The 18,444-nt window shown below is 36.4% G+C and overlaps 1 pseudogene; it reads left to right on the forward strand.

Moving 5' to 3' along the window:
• Positions 1-16,227, forward strand: part of LOC109379024 (elongation factor 1-alpha 1 pseudogene) — a 17,956-nt pseudogene extending 1,729 nt beyond the window's left edge.
• The last annotated feature ends 2,217 nt before the right edge of the window (positions 16,228-18,444 follow it).

Here is an 18,444-nt window from a genome sequence, read left to right on the forward strand (position 1 = left end):
CTCTCTCTCTCTCTCTCTCTCTCCCCCCTAATATTTCTTAATCTTCTGGTCCCTTCTGCTTCCTTCAACACTGAGGACAAGAAAAAAGGCTCCTTTCCTCCTTGGTTGAAGCACTAATTCACAATCTTTTTACTTACCACCTTCCAGCCAGTCCTAGAATGTCTCCCTTTCTCTCCATTATAGAGGGATAAAATAAAATTCCTCATTTTACACCTATTAAAAGTAATTTTTATTTATACCACAAACCTGAACTTTCAAATTATTTTTTCAAAGGAATCTCCCCGGCCACCCCCTTCCCCTTTGAAAGGCCACTGTTTGATCTAGTTACATTTTTGTATGGAAAACATTTTAAGCAGCTCCAGTTGCTGATTTTAGAAAGAATAAAAACAGAAATGATCCGAGCATTTGGCAGGAACCCTTAGACCTGAGCAGCAAGCCACTGATATATTCCTGCTGCAGAAGTGATTTGTTTTGTTTTATGAACTTGTACAAGCAACTCTTTCTTTTTCACAGCAAAATAGTTGGTGAAGGGGAAAAGACCAGCACACCAGGGGGGAGCACATATTCTGGTCTTTAACCAACTTTTAAAAACATGTTTTATGTCAGTATCTAAATTACATAGAGCAGGCTGACACACTCTCTCTTTGTTGCTGTTCAAACTCTATCCTCAAAGTGAGTATGAAATAATCCTTTTGCTTTTATTTCTGGATTGGCTTTGATGAGTTAGACATTAAATATGACTGGTTCAGATGTCACATATCGATGCAGGGCCTAAGTGTCAGAATTGAAATGAAGACTAATTGGATTCATATCTGTGTTATGTGTTGAAAATGCTGGGTCAGTTCTAGGTCTCCTGCTGTAAATTCTTCACTGCAGGCCCAAGTAAAAGGAATGTGACAGATTTAATACCTAGAATAAGTTATTAACTGTAAGGATGCATAAAACAGTGGCACTGCTGAGCAGAGAACATTACACGGCTCATAATTCTGTAAATGAAAATTAAGGTTTTTTTTATATATCAGTGAAATATTTTTCTTCATGAGCTCTCTTGCTTGACTCAAGGAAGTTCTTTATGTCTGATCTAATGTAGAACCATCACTTTTACTTGGCCATTTAATTCATGAATGTTTAAACTCTAACACCCAAGTGTGAGAGATTTGTTAAGAGAAAGGAGTTGTTTATAATGTTTCACTTCCCAGAAGGTCAAGTGGCTACTGTTGACTGTAACCATGATCTTCCCTGAGAACAATATCTAGGCCAGATCCCACTATAAAGACTTTATGAAATATCATCATTTTTAAAATTATAGTGTGCTTGTCTTTCTGTCACGGCCAAAAGGAAGGAAAACTGAAGCCTAGCCCTACCAATTAATTAGAAAATTATTAGGAAGAAAAGAAGGGAAGGGAAAGGGGAGAAAAAAAATACCAAGAATCTGGGAGGAAAAGAAAGTGTTTTTCACACCTTCCTGCAAGCACAAGCATGTTGAGTGATGGCTGGCGCGGGCAGATGAATAGCTTGGATTTTTTATTTCCTGTGGCAGAATGTCAGCAGTGACCTGTCTGTGGCTGTGTTGCCAGGCCACACCCACCTCATGAGAATGCTCCACTTCTACAGCATCTTTTATCAGACAATCCCAGGTGGAGCAGGGAAATTCAACTGCTACCATTACATTCAGCCCACCATTCATTTTATTAAACACTGATTGAATACCCCCTATAGAAGCCAGTCCTGTTAATAAAGTTCTCAAGAGTTTCTCAAACTTCAGTCATCCAATACCATTTTCTCTATTTATTTAGCACACATTTATACAGCCACTGTTTTAAGCACTGAATGAATATTAGCCCATTTAATTCTCATAACAATCTAGTGCCCCCTTTTGTTACAGAGGAAGGGCTCAGAGAAATTAATTAACTTGCCCCAGGTGCTTGAGGGTGACTGCAAATATTTTATCTTATTTATAAGGTAACTAATCATGAATTTTGTCAGGGATACTGCAGATATTTATAAGGCAACTACTTTTCTTTGCAAATAAGAAGTTCTCTTATTCTAGGCCACTGAAACAAAATGCAGGGAAAAATGGACCTTGAGTCTAATAGAAATAAACATAGAGAAAGACATAATATATACACATATATACTGGGGGTACCAAAAAAAATGTATACACATGACTTGTATTCATCTTTTGCTATCAGTATATATTAAGTATTGCAATTTTAATATAGTTCTTTTCATTCGTAAAATGTGTATACATTTTTTTGCATCTTCTGTATATATGCATTACATTTTAAAAGATGTGTTTGTATTTCACCTGATAATTTCATATATACTACTAGAGGTAAAGATGCTAAAGGTTGGGGAATATTGTTGCATATCATAGTGGTTAAGCTCAAGTATCAACAAACCGGGGTTTGAATCCCAGGTTTAACACTTACTATGTGATGGGCAAGTTCCTTCATGTCTGTAACCTTCAGTTTCTTCTTCTGTAAAACGGGGATAACAATGCTTGGTAATGCCAGCATCAGGGAAGCCTGGGATATTAATTTAAGTGAGCAACATTTCTTGACCTCCTGCTCTATGCTGGCAAGGCAATATGCTAGAAACAGTACGTGTAATTTTATTAAATCCTCACAGAAACCTCATGAGATCCAATTTAAACATAATAACCAAGTGGATAGTCCTTGCTATGTATAATTCCACTAAGTACTACTGAAAATGTAATGCCTTCTAATCTTACACCCACTCAAGAGAACATTGATTCAGAATCATCACTTCCTTCAACTCCTTAAATTCAGATTCTATTATCTTACAGATGATACTTTGTTTTTAAGATTTTAAAACATCAATTTATGATAAAATAAAAGGATTATGTCATTCTAACCTCTTGTAAAAGCTGTACCAAAAAATTATGCATATTTTATATATAGATGTTACTGCATTGTATATACCTTCGAAAGGATTATATCTTAGAATGCTGAAAGAATTAGTTCAAAGATCTATAAAATTTTCCAAAAAGAAAAGAGAAATAAATGCAGAAACCATAACTCAACTTTTAATTGACACTGGGGTCTTGGTGTATCCTATTGGCGTCTGAGAGGCTCACTCATGTACAACAGCATTCGTTAACTAAAAATAAATTTTCAATGTGTTGATTCAGTGACAATAATAATAAACAAATGCCAAATTACTGAAATATATTATACCCTTGCACCAGCCATCAAAATGAGCTTGGAGTCTCAGAAAGTCACTGTGGCAATAAAAGTAGGCCCCCAACTGAATCAAAAATGCAAGTGTGAAAACCCTTTTTCTTTTAAAGAGTCATTATAACATGTCCTGGAGTAATAATTCAAATAGTAAACATACTATTACTTCTATCTCTTGGTCTTGTGTTTGATTGAATGCTTAGGAACCTACCTCACAGGGAGATGTTATGTCGACCAGTCAACTTTGCAAAGCAGTCAAGGTTACTAAAACAGGCTGTGTTTATAAGACAAAGTCAAAAAGAATTTAAACAACTCCTGGAACATCTGAGTTAATCCCTAGTTTAGTTTTTTCAGAAGTTCCCATTCTGTCCTTAATTATTTCTATTCAACTCACCCTTTACACATACAGGGCCAAGTAGGGAGAATTGGACCCATGGGTTTTGTATTTTCATTAAAAGCCAGAGGTAACATATAACTAACTTGAATTGTGGGTGGCAGCTCACTTCATGATTTCTTCAGAGGAAATTTGACTGAATGCATGTGCAACAAGATCACTATTTGCTTTGCAAGTGTGTGAGTGTAAATGGTATTTGGCAAGCATTCACCAAAACTTCTTACATTGGCCCATAGATGAATTATTGCCCTTTCTGCTACCTTTCAGTTACCAAAATAGAAAGATCAGATTCATGACACTTAAAAAAATAGTGCAAATGCAAGTTCTGTTAGCAATCATTGCTTGTAACAAACTTCCATTTCTATTTCCCACATTAGGGTTATGTTGTTTTCTATAGTTCATACATTCTGTGAGCTCAATAAATGTTAAGTCATATATGTATATCTGGGAATATATGCAAATATATACAAATTACCAAGTTGTTAAACATCTGTGTATGTTTGCACATAAATATTACTCTTCAAAAGTGGCTAAAATGTAAAGATATGTATATATGCACATATGTACTTATATACTAAGTTATAAGTAAGTTAGAAAAGTAGAAAAGTGTGCATATCTTATACTACACACTGCACAGGGGTAAAGACATTCTAGTTCAAACTTTAAATAATGTCTAAATACTTAGAAAATATCATCTGCTTACAATTACAAAATACTGAATACATTCTTTACTCAACCTAGATAGGCACTCCCATATTTTATTAATGGTCTTATATTAGATTTGTTTTCTGTAAATTGAATCAAGAAAGAACAATAAAACAGACAGACTCTCTGGGAAAACTTTTCTCTAGTCGAATTATTTTTAATTAGAGATTTAAAAATTCTGTATGAAAAAATGAAAAAGAAAAAAGAAAGGAAAACACATAAGAAAAGATATAAAATGAACTGGGAAAATGTGCTATATATGATGAATTAAAAGTAAATAATGAATATGTCAAGATTAATTTAAAATCTGCAAGAAAAAGATAAATATCTCAAGAGAAATGTGGACAAAGGCCATGAGCAGACAAGTCATGAAAGGAATAGCCACTGAAATGTAAAAGATGTTCAACATTACTTGTAACCAAAATAAAACTAATTTTAAGAGGAGAGTTGTTGTTGTTTTTTTAACGTAGATCAGTCCCAAGTATTTAAAAACTGATAATACCAAGTATTAGTGATTTGTCTCAATATAAGCAGTTTCATTTTGTGGGTCAGGGGATAAAATGGCTATACCTTCCTGGACAGCAATCTTACAATATTAAATGATAATGTAGAGTTACATTTATTAACAGGAAAATTTCAAAGTACATTATTAAGTGAAAAATCAAGTTTTGAAAATAGCTTTGGTCTCATTTTTTATGCAATAAATGTGTGTAACAAAAAGTCTAAAGTTACATTACAATAAGAACATTTTTATCTTTGAGCATTGAGATTTTGTATGATTTTTATTTCTATCTTTCTGTATACTTTAACTTCTTTGCAGTGTATTTATTATGCTTACAATCTTACAATTAGAAAAACATTTCTACTTTATCTTATTTACATTCTCTTGCCCAGTTTTAGGAGTAGCAAACAACATGATGCTACAAGTCAAGCTATCTAATACTGAATCCACCCCACCCCCAATTACCCCTTTGCACCTTAATAGTTCCCTTCTCTATTTGGAAACATTCAATTTCTAAATTGCAGTTTCTAACTTTCCCTTGATCTGTGGCAAACTAGAAATCAATTGGAGTGATAGAATAGTTCAGGTACGTATGTTTCTTTCCCTTCCCCAACATTTCTAGCACAATTCTGCTAGAAATACATATAGTATTTATTCAATATATACTGCTTCAATTGTCATGTCACAAAGACCCTCCAAACTCTTTAGTTTGGAGAGTTTCAGTAATGGCAGTCTGAGATCCATTTAATGGCTAAATTGGATTATCTAAACGAAGGAATAAGCTATACATACTTCCCTGAGATTTCTTCTAGATTGAATTAACAGAAAACAGAGTTAAACTATTGGGTTGTTGGAAAAGTCATGACACATTTTTGCAATGAAAAACATAGAAAAAATACATCATGACTTTTCCAACAGCCCAATATAATATATAAGAGGGAAGGATTCCTCTCACTTGCAAAGGGCATAATTTATGAAACAGAAAAGTCAACAAACTGATAGGACAGTCATTTTTCTATATTATCTAACAATTGTGAAGTATGACAATATGAGTTTAGGGGTATTTTAGTTGGTATATGACTTGTGGGGGTTGAGTATAGAAAAGCCTTAAAGACCTTTTTCTTGTCACTCAGTGAGAAGCTGTCAGATATTAGTAAGCAGGAGCCCACTAACAGGCAAGATGAAAGGCGGTGTCTTTAGCTTGTGTAGAAGGTGACCAGAGCAGGAGCATGTTTATCTTGTACATTGTGCCCTAGGACCTTTTAACATGATAAATACAAACAATTATATCATCTATTCATCACCGTCCAACTTTTAAAATAAAATGTAAAGATACACTGGATTATATAGCCAATTCTTGGCCAATGACTCATCTTTAACAAGATAACTCACTACATTGCAAAGTTTTGACATCCTTACATGTAATGTTAAAGAGTTTTGTTTAGACTGCTAGACTGAACCCTAAATTGTATGATGTCATTTGAGGATCTGTTCTATTTATTACTATGGAGTCTTTCCCGTTGTGATCACAAAATACAGTGAGTGCTGCTGCCGAGTGCCATCCAACGGAAAGGCAGGAATCTTCAATATGGGAAACGGTGCATCGAACCTTAGTAACAGTGTGTGACAAGTTTCAGTTTGCTCAGTGCAGTCAGTCATGTGTGAGCTACGGTTGAGAGAAGGTGTGTTTTAAAGTGAAGTATGCCATAAATCACCCTCCATCGTGACAATGCTCCGTGACACACATCGCTTCTGGAATAAGGTAATTTCTGTCAAATAAAAACATTATCCACCTTATTCACCGGATCTGGCACCGTGGGACTTCTGACTCTTGCCCAAAGTCAAAATGATTCTGGACATCAAGGCAGCCATGACAGCACGACTAAAGACACTCACAAAAGAGGACTTCCAGAACTGCTTCAGAAAGTGGCAAGAACGATAAGTGTGTGCAAAGTGAGGGGGGAGTGTTTTGAGGGGAATTTAATGACAATGTGTCTTTTACTACAATAATTTCTTCAAACATTCACCATATTGTTTGATCACACCTCATATATAATTATTTCCATTTTCTGTTCACCCAGTCCAAGTTCTTCAAAATCATGAGTCTGTGCTAAATTTGAAGATTTTTTTTGTATGTGAAGAGAATCTGACCTACCTACAGGCTCACTGCTTTGGACTTGACCAAATTCTTCCACATTCTATTGGGTTGTCGAAAAAGTCATGACACATCTTTGCAACGAAAACCAGAAAAAATATGTCATCATTTTTTCTGACAACCCAATAGATGGATTAATATGGGCACATATTTTCAAAGCTAGAATTTAGTTTGTGACCATGAAATGAACAACCTTAATTAAGAAACACTAAATACTCAACTTTGGCCTCATTTTTTTTTATATATGCTAACCAATGGCTCCTAAACTAGCCATGACTGAGAATCACCTGGGAAATTTTTAATGCAGACTTTCAGACCCAACCTCAAATCTGATGAATGAGAAATGCCAGGAACAGAGCCCTGACATTTGTATTTACAGCACCTTCCCCAACAAATATTAATAAATACCCCAGACACCTGTCTCTGGGCTGAAATTTGAGAGCCATTTCTCTAACCACCTGAGTTTAACAGTATATTCACATAACCAAGTACTTCTAAAAACTTGTGGATATTCTTGTGGTAATGCAAAAGAAACAGAAGACACAATCCCTGTACTCACACCTACTGAGCCAGCATTTCTCAAACTATGTTCCATGAGATAGTTATAGGTATTATATGAAAAAAAGTGATTCATGATAAAAATGGCAAACAAAATAAAGGTGGCAAACAAGCTCTAGGTTAAACAAATGTAACATATTTCTCCACTTCAGGATTTCTCAAGGCCTTTAGTATGTTATGTCTTTCTAAGAGGAAAGTCACACTTCTTTGTACATGGAATTCTTTTTTCACAGAGCATGTCTGAAAACCAGTGTTCCAAAGAACAGAGTTTTGAAAATGATAAGCTAAATTATCAATTTCTAGAGGACAATGACCATGACTTGAGACATTTTTTTACCTCTCATAGTACGTAAAAGAAGAGTTAGTAACACATAGAAGGTAAGTTTAATGAATTTTCACAGTCTGAAGGGCAGGTTTATCATCCAAGATGATAAAGATTGCAAGTGCCCATGGAGTAAATCTGTCATTGAGTCCATTATTTATTTGTATTTCATGTCTCCTCTGAGAGTGTTGGCTCATATTGGTGCCACCAGTACAGCAATAGTTCCCTTCTGAATTGCCAATCCATTTGTCTTCTACCTATATTCAAAACTCAGGCTTCATAAATGCTAATACTTCTGCTCAGAAGGGAGTGTGGCTGTGAAATGATATTGGAACTGTGACAGTAGAAATACTATAGAAGCCAAGGAATTTAACATGCCAAAGGAGCTGAGAATGGTACATATGTGCGCCAACCTTTCTAATCAAAGCAGATCAGATCTTGGATGTATAAGGACACCAAGAAGAAGAAAATTCACAGCCCAAGGAAAATAGCTTACAAGCTCTATGGCTAATTCTAGCATAAGTACCTTGCTGGGCATTATCTTACCAAGCTGTTATGGAGGGAACCATTATACAGTATGGAAAAGTAAACATGGCAAATAAAGGATAAGAGGAAAGTCAAAATAACAGTTTCTGTCATCAATCTGCCTTTCCCAGGGCTGAAGCAAACTTGCTTGATATTTTTGGTTCGCTTGATTCTAAATTGCATGAAAATGCTTCCATTTCACTGGGGGAGGGCCAGCTGGAGTAAAAAATCAAATGACTAAGAACTGAGGTTTTACATCTTATCATTTAATATAGGGAAGAAAAGAAAAAAGACCATATCTTAGAGTGGTTTGAAACCAAATTGTTTTTCATAGTCTGCATCATGCTTGGATGAAATGAGGGTGGTTTTCATGATGTTATACACATGGTTTAAATAAACAGTGTACTAAGGTTAACAAGCTGCAATCGTAACAGAACTAGTGGGGGATTATAGTTGAGCTAATTTGATCAATTACTTTTAGTTCCAGAGGTCTCTAGATGAGATAGAAGCTAGTATACACATGTTGGCAGATGAAAAATCAGTTTGGTCAACACATACCCCTGATGGTAATGAACATTCTTTCAAACTTCATTTTTCATCACCAAGAGAGGAGAATCCCACTAATGCCAGTCACTGCTATTCAAAAGCAGCAAAACGAATAACTGTAAATATTTTTAGGAGCCAGAAACTTGCATTCCATGGGTAAACTAAGACTAGTCTATTGACCCTTCCATTGAGACCTTTAAATGTTGTATTTTAAGTTTTCCTCTCATTATTTTCCTATTAAAAATTAATTGGAACTAGGACTAACTAAATTTTTTAGTCACCGTATGGTAGGCCCTCTTTAAAAGTTGATATTTTGTAATTATAAATTTTACTCAATTACATGAAGCTAGTAAACAGTGTCATATAGGTGGAGTATGGGAATGAGCTGAGCAATGAGCTTGAGAGACAATGAGCTGGTTTTATCAGCTTTATAATATGTTGAATACAAGGAAGTGTGGCTTTTTGGTATGCAAATGGAAGAAATGGGTGATTTTTTTTTTTAAGATTTTTATTGGGGAATTGGGGGAAGGGGAACAAAAAAGTTGTTGTTCTTTTGTTCTTCAGTCTAGTTGTGGAGGACATTGCTTCACTGGCCCAAGTTGGCACCATCATTGCACTCTTCCCTGGGCAAGGCAGATCAGTCGCCGGCTTCTGGACAGCAGCACATGGTGGCTGCTGGCTACACACCGTAGCCCATGGCAACCCACAGCAGCAGGGGCTGCAGCCTACGCCGTCGCTGGTGACTCCAGGCCAAGCTGTTGTTCAGCATCTTAGCTGTGGAGGGCAGTGTCACTGGCCCTCATATGTGGGATCCAAACCGGGGCCCTCTGGTGTCCCAAGCCAGCTCTTAACCAACGCGCCACTCAGCGGGCCCAAAATGCATGATTTTTTAAAAAGCTATTTAAATTCCACAATTACACACTATATCCAAGATACAAGTTGGTGGACAGGGTGCTAAGTTGTGTAAGTCACAAACCCTGATCTCATTTCCTACTACAGGCAATGCCATGTACACCAAAAACTATAACACAAGGTAGCTATGCCACAGAAAAGGCATAAAAAGATCTCTAGAGGAGTCAAAAGGTGGAAACACTTCATCTGGTGGCAGAAACCAAGAAAAAATTCCTGGAGAGCTTTTATTTGAGATGTTCAGGCCAAGATGTAGTAGGCATTTGATCATAAGGAATAAGTCATAAGTACTACAGAGAAGGGAAATGAGTTATGTCCAGGGGATACTAAAGAATTGCATTTGGCTTGCCCAGAGTAATTGTGTTCATAGAGGGGAAAATGACGATAGAAAGGTAAGTTGGGATCATTTTAGAAAGACTTTGAATTGCATGTAATTTGAAGTTGGGCAAAATAGTGTAGGGAGTTGTTGAAAGCTTTTAAGAAGAATGTATCAGAATCAGAAAACTTAATCTAGAAATAGTATCTAGACACTATTGGAGTTGGGGGAGCCCTGAGGTGGGCTAAGTCAGAAACTATTATTAGTAAATCTAGTTGAAAGGTAATGAGAGCCTGAATTGGGGTGATGGCAGTGAAAATTGAAATAAAAACACCAGAGGTATTGTGCCTGAAGAATTCATAGGACTTGACTGCTGGTTGTGTGTAATAAAAAGGTGGCTTTCAACCAGAGGTGAATAAAAAATGATGATGCCAACACTAGAGATATAAAAAGATGAGAAAGAGAGGTTGTTTTGCTGGGTTTAATTACATTTAGAATTTGGAAATTCTAACCCCAACAAGCATATAACTTAGAACATTTAGTTCAGGGGAGATAAAGTGGGAATTTGGGAATCAGCTGATGCAGAATGGAGTTCCCTCCAACCAGAATTTGGTATTGTCATTCAACAAATATTTAATGAACTCTTAATATGTGCCAGGGCTGTGCTGGGCATGGTTAGGAAAACAACTAGATAAGACAGAGACCTTAAGGAGTTTAGAATCTAATAGTTTCTCACTCTGGCTCTACCACTTACTTGCTGCATAACTTAAAGCAATTGACTTAACATTTCTGGACTACTCCACTTGTTTATAGTTGGAAATATTGTGTGTTTAACCACATAAGTGGTGGTGGTAGATTTTTTGGTGTAAAATTGTTTAGGATCATGGGAAAGTTAATGTTCATGCTAATGAACAGTCATAAGGGCTGGTGGAAGCAAGCAATGAGATGCAAGCCAGATTCCCAGTCAGAATGAAGGCGTACAGCACATAGGAAATGTTTTAGAGATGCCTCTGAGGTTAGAACCGAAGCCAAAACTTTCCACTAGTGCGTCACTTTCCAGTACTGTGAGCCAGTCGTGGTTCTGAAGCACTCCCACACTGAGCTTAAGCACTGGATCCAAAAGCCAGAGGAATTATATATAAATTTCTGAAAAGGGACCCTGTACAGTAGGAGACAGTAAAGAAGGATGGTGATGGCACGAGTCTTCCTACAGTGCTAGTGCTTAGTCATTAAACTGATACTGCTCCTTGGTGAATGTGCAACGGTAAGCAAAATGACGTGGTCCCTCACATCATGAAGCTGATAGTCTAGTGAAGATGGCAGATATTAATCAAATCTCCACTGGAATGTAATAGGTGCTGTAAAAAGAGGTGCACAGTTCAGTGATAGCCTCCAATAGGAGACCTTTCATTTAGATTGGGAGATCAAGAGGGCTGTTCCAAGGAAATAACATTTGAACAAGCAAGGAATGGAGCCAGCCTTCAACAAAGTCTGTTATTGGGGTAGGGGGAGGAACTACTTCTCAGACCTATCCCTATTCCTGGCCACTAGAGTGTGAGTGTCCAGTTGTAGAATCCTGAGAGAACAAACTATCAAATGGTGCAAAAACACACAAGCTAACCCCAGTGACTGCAATGCTAGAAATCATTCAAGGTCTAGCCATAATTATCACAGAGGCACTATTACACAGCGGTAAAAATCAGAGTCTGGCATCAAGCCCCATGTGATTTGAAGCAAATTTTTTATTCTCTATAATCCTTAGTTTCCTTCTCTGTAAGGTAAAAGTGACATGAATACACATCCTATGGTTCTTGTGAGAATTAAATAAGGTAATCCACAAAACTCATAGCACAGTTTGTAGCACTATCCCTTAATAAATGTTAGCAATTATCATCATCTTGGACAGGGATTTTATTCTTGAGATATAATTCATGTTTCATAAAACTCATCCTTTAAAAGCATGAAATTACGTGATTTTAGTACATTCACAAAGTTGTGTAACCATCACCACTAATTCCAGAACATTTTCATCACCTCAAAAAGAAATCCCATACCCAATAGAAGTCACTCTCCATTCCATTTTTCCCCAGCCCACAGCAACCACTAATCTACTTTGCATCTCTATGGATTTGCCTATTCTGGCTATTTAATATAAATGGAATCATATAATATGTGGCCTTTTGTGTCTGGCTTCTTTGGCCTAGCATACTATTTTCAAGGTTCGTCCATGTTATAGCATGTATCAGTACTTTTCCTTTTTGTGGCTGTATAGTATTCCATTGTATGGATATACCATTTACATTTCACTTCTCAATTCATCAATTAATAGACATTTGGGCTGTTTATAGTTTTTTGGCTATCATGAATAATGCTGCTATGAACATGAGCGTACAACTTTTTGTGTGGACATGTTTCCAAGTCGCTTGAGTATATACCTAAGTATAGAATAACTGGATCACATGCTAACTTTATGTTTAACTTTTTGGGGAATTGTCAAACTGTTTCTCAAAACTGTTTTACCATTTTACATTCCCACCAGCAACACATGCAGATTCCAATTTCGTCACATCTTATCAACACTTGTTATTGTCCATCTTTTTTAGTTTAGCCATCCTAGTGAGTGTGAAGTGCTATCTCATTGTGCTTTTATTTTGCATTTCTCTAATGATTAATGATGTTTAGTATCTTTTCACACACTTGGCCATTTGTGTATCTTCTTAGGAGAAATATCAATTCACATCATTGCCCATTGTTTAATTGGGTTATTTGTTCTTTTATTGTTCAGTTGGATAAAGATTTGATTAAACAATTATGTTCATTCCCACTGACCCTGAAAGAAATCAGCTCTTCAAGAAGGACCGGGTCGTTATTACTTGTTATCTGCCTTAGTAAATAGCAGATGCTTCAGAATTAGAGGCATGGAGGTTCTTTCATGGTTAAGCAGATAAGCAAGGCAGACATGCTCTCCTCTCTCTCACCTCCCTTTCTGCAAACTCTGGCCCTCCCCCCTGTCTGCGTTGAAACTATATAGCCCCCTTTTTCCTACCCTGAGCACTCCCATTTCAGTCTTACAGTGCCATCTTGAGACATTTCTATACACAGGTAGCATCCAGAGGGTTAGGAAACTAGAGGGTTACCCATCTCATGACCCCTTATAAGGACAGGGCCTGGAAGACAGTAAGGGTAAGAACAAACACCTTCCTTTCTCTGATCTCTTATATTTAACTCTGAACCTTGTCATTGTTGAGGCTGGCAGAGGCAACGTGGGATGGGGGAGAGGGGTGGGAATCCAAGAACCAGTGACACAGAAAGTGAGCTCTACCTCCTTAGGAACTCTGTGGCCTAAGACAAATTATTTACCTTCTTAAGAGTTTGGTTTTCCTCAATTCCAAAATAAGATATTTTGCAGTTAGGCTTGGTTTTCCTCTACCTGTCTTGGAAGAAGTCTGTGAAGATGAAATGAGCTAATAATATGTATGTAAAAGTGCCTTGTAAATTTTACATCAATGAAAGTATTATTACCCAGGAGTGAGAACTCAGCTTCTATATAGCATCACAGTAATAGTGAATAAGCTCTAGAAAAGTAAATCTCTTTATACAACACTTCTGGGTAATGTCTGCAATATGTAGTTTATACATGGAGTGTAGTTTTTCATTTGGGGTATTGTTTCATTCTGTAAGTCGCAGTCATTTGCAAAGGCTTTATTTAAAAATGAGCTAACAAGTTAAAATCCCCTACATTCAACTCATGTACACATAGGTACATTAAATAGGAACTTCTTATTCCTCGCACAGATATTTTATCCCCAAACTTAATTAACATTCAAAGTATATACTTCAAGTCAGAATCTGAACTAGAATCATTACATAATTTATTTTGAGCACTTACAAAGTTCCAAGTACTATGTTAAGCATTACTTCATTTAACCTTTCCAACATTCAAATGAGAAAATAACCATTATTCTCATTTTCTCAGATGAGAAAATTGAGACTTAATAAAATCAAGTTCACCCATAGCAAGAGATTAAGCTGAGAATGGGAATTTAGTCTGTTTACCTCAGACCCCACCCTCTTAACCCCATGTTTGTGATACCAGAGGGGAAAGAATTCTGAAGAATGAGAGGGTGATTCTTCTGCATTTGTTGTGTTATTTATTTTTATATTTCATTAAAGGATTGCCTTGAACAGAATCCACAAAAGAAAAAGAAAATGGAGAAGATAATTGATTTATGGAAGAAGGTTGAGTCTCATTTGAGCTATAGTTAAGAAATGAGGAAAATTTTACTGACAGAATTGTGAAGCAAAAGTATAAATTATTAAAGGGAGTTGAAATTTCTACTTTTCTAAAGGGCACTAAGCAGGGTAAATCTCATCTTCCATAGCCTCTGCTAAATTCATTTAGGAATCTAGAGTCAAAGGAATGAATAAAACTAGTTAAATTATAGCCAGCATAAGAATGAATAGTATAGTATATGAATTCTTGTAAAGGAAAAATTCAAATACTGAGGAGAACAAAGAAAAAAATGAAAGTTCCTTAAAAGACAATAATGTTACTAAAAGGACAAAAAAGAACTTTAAAAAGTTACTGAAATTTTTTGCAACAGGTCTGCTGCTAGAACACAGGTATAGGGAAAACCACCACTAAATCTAACCCAAAACAGGAAAGGAAAAGACTCATATCAACATCATCATCATTGGACACATAGATTCTGGCAAGTCTACCACTATTGGTCATCTGATCTACAAATGTGGTGGGATCAACAAAAGAACCATCGAAAAAATTGAGAAGGAGGCTGCTGAGATGGGAAAGGGCTCCTTCAAGTATGCCTGGGTCTTGGATAAACTGAAAGCTGAACATGAGCATGGTATCACTATTGATATCTCCCTGTGGAAATTCAAGACCAGCAAGTATTATGCGAGCACCATTGATGCCCCAGGACACAGAAACTGTATCAAAAACATGATTACAGGCATATCTCGGGGTGACTGTGCTGTCCTGATTGTTGCTGCTGGTGTTGGTGAATTTGAAGCAGGTATCTCCAAGAATGGGCAGACCTGTCAGCATGCCCTTCTGGCTTACACACTGGGTATGAAACAACTAATTGCTGGTATTAACAAAATGGATTCCACTGAGTCACCTTACAGCCAGAAGGGATATAAGGAAATCGTTAAGGAAGTCAGCACCTACATTAAGAAAATTGGCTACAGGCCTGACACAGGAGCATTTGTGCCAATTTCTGGTTGGATGGTGACAACATGCTGGAGCTAAGTGCTAACATGCCCTGGTTCAAGGGATAGAAAGTCACCCATAAAGATGGCAGTGCCAGTGGAACCACACTGCTTGAAGCTCTGGATTACGTCCTGCCACCGACTCATCCAACTGACAAACCTTTGCATCTGCCCCTCCAGGATGTCTGCAAAATTGCTCGTGTTGGTACTGTCCCTGTCGTCCGAGTGCAGACTGCTGTTCTCAAACCCGGCATGGTGGCCACCTTTGCTCCAGTCAATGTTACAACTGAACTAAAGTTTGTTGAAACGCACCACGAAGCTTTGAGTGAAGCTCTACCTTGGGACAATGTGGGCTTCAATATCAAGAATGTGTCTGTCAAAGATGTTCATTGTGGCAATGTGGTTGGTGACCGCAAAAATGACCCACCAATGGAAGTAGCTGGCTTCATGGCTCAGGTGATTATCCTGAACCATCCAGGCCAAATCAGTGCCGGATACGCACCTGTGCTGGATTGTCACACAGCTCACGTTACTTTGCAAATTTGCTGAGCTGAAGAAGATTGACTGTTATTCTGGGGGAAAACTGGAAGATGGCCCGAAGATTTTGAAATTTGGTGATGCTGTCATCATTAATGTAGTTCCTGGCAAGCCCATGTGTGTTGAGAGCTTCTCGGACTACCCTCCTCTGGGCCATTTTGCTGTTTGTGACATGAGACAGACAGTTGCTGTGGGTGTCAGCAAACCAGTGGAAAAGAAGGCAGTTGAGGCTGGCAAGGTCACCAAGTCTGCCCAGAAAGCTCAGAAAGCTAAATGAATATCATCCCCAATACCTGCCACCCCAGTCTTAATCAGTGATGGAAGAATAGTCTCAGAACTGTTTGTCTCAACTGGCCAGTTAAGTTTAATAGTAAAAGGCTGCTTAATGATTACGATGCATTGTGAAACCTTCAGAAGGAAAGAATGTTTTCTGTGTGTGGCAGTTTTTAAGTTACTAGCTTTTAAAATTAGTACTTTTTAATGGAAACAACTTGACCAAAAATCTGTCACAGAATTTTGAAACACATTAAAACAAAATTTAATGAGAAAAAAAGTTAATAAACTACACCGAGTTTTTTACAACCCTAGATATAATTGCATGAGTTAAATATATATTAATGAATAAATAAACACATGCTCATATATCCACTTTTAATTAGGTCATTTAAAATATACCTGGGTGTTTGTTTGTGTAAAGATGTGCATACAAATTAATATAGGAATTAAATATACATCTTACGGATAAATGCATATTTAGATAGATAGATAGATAGATAGATAGATAGATAGATAGGTAAATAGATAGATAGATGATAGTTAGATAGGTAGATAGATAGATGGCTTTAAATAGTTCTCAGCAGTAATGGTGGAAATTTTGTTGTAGAAATAATAAAATCAATCCAAACCAGGTTCTATAAATATACTTGGGTGTCACACTCACACCACACTGACTCCTACCTCTTACATCTTTTATAATCTTGATTTTTATCTTTTTACTTTGTCTCATCATCTCGCCAATTATGAACTTACTATTTTTAAATTATCCACTTGGTTTGGCCTTTTAAAGAAAGGACATGAAATTTACTGTTACAAAGTACAAAATGAAAATATTTATTGCTTACAAATCACCAGTTTAAAATAAAACTGAGCAATAAGGTTTTTTAATTAAAAGCTTTGTTCTGTTTCTCTTATCTTTTTCATGTCCAATGCTAGATAGAACATAGATTCTAATGTAATAATGAGTATAGACGTGAACCTCTAATGAGCTACCTAATTCTTTTTCCAGAAGGTTAGACTACCAGTTTGCCCAGCAAGCTATAAAGAGGATTTTTCAGAAAAGGAATCAATACTTCTTTTTTATCAAATGTAGTTTCTTAATTCCATTCCAGTTGGAGAACTAAGTTTGAAATACTGTCCAGTATTCTGCCTCAAAGAGTGACTTGTGACACTGTTTGATGGCTGTCAGGAGCCTATTAAATATAATCACACAGCAATGTATTTACTATGGAAGCAGTTGAATCATTTGAGTAATCACAACAAACCAAATGTTTCTGTGAATAGGAGCTGAGTTCTATCAGAGCTTCAAAAGAGGCCTATACCAACTTAGTATGCAAAAGTGCACGTAACACATGAATAATTATCAATGGAGAATGGTTCAAGGGTAAAAGACATTTCTATATATGATTTTTCATTACTAAAACATGCACTTTGGGACACACAGAAACATACACACAAAATAGACACATGCCTTAAGGACTTGGTCAGGGATAAATTTATTCTAAAACTTTCCATTTTAATGTTCCTTCTAGATATTTTGCTGTAGAAAGCAAAGTCTAATGCTAAATTTTACATGGACATCTTATTCCCCAAATACATTTTAGTAAAATAAAATTGATGCTAATAAAAGTGTAGATTTAAATCTAGTACTTGAAGATAGTTATAAAAAATAAGGCATACATTATTTTAAGAAAATATTTGTTACCTATGTTTTCTCTATAATTTGGTTTACTCTTCATTTGGGTGGGGGTTGGGGGGAGATCCCACTACATCAAAAGTATTTGTTAAGCACATATTCACTTGGGCTTCTAGAATAAAAATAATTTAAGTACTTTTCAGTGGAAAAATATTATCTTCATTGCTATTTCCCTTCCCTTCCCACGAATTCCTTGTAGATATTATAGTTCTTGGTTTCCAATTTGCTCATTTTAAATAAACGATGCTTCAATTCAGAGCATTTACTCAGAGTTACTCAAAACATTTATACAAAGGGTGTATAGTTAACACGCCAAACTGTGTCATCCCAAACTTGAATCGGAATAAATGAAATAACAAATGCCTTTGAAGAGGCTAAAAGACACTTAGACCTATAAAAAACTTGGCTCTGTGTTTAAGTGGTAGAATTGAAGATAATTCTTATTTTTACTTTTATTTCTATTATTTCTACAATTAGTATGTGGTAGTATATTTTGTAATAAATGACAAAGGCAGCATGTCATGCTCATCAAGGTTGTGGGCCTCTTCAAGTCTGACGCTTTTCAAGTTCTTGG

This window comes from Hipposideros armiger, unplaced genomic scaffold, assembly GCF_001890085.2.
Source record: "Hipposideros armiger isolate ML-2016 unplaced genomic scaffold, ASM189008v1 scaffold_21, whole genome shotgun sequence".
NCBI lineage: Eukaryota > Metazoa > Chordata > Mammalia > Chiroptera > Hipposideridae > Hipposideros > Hipposideros armiger.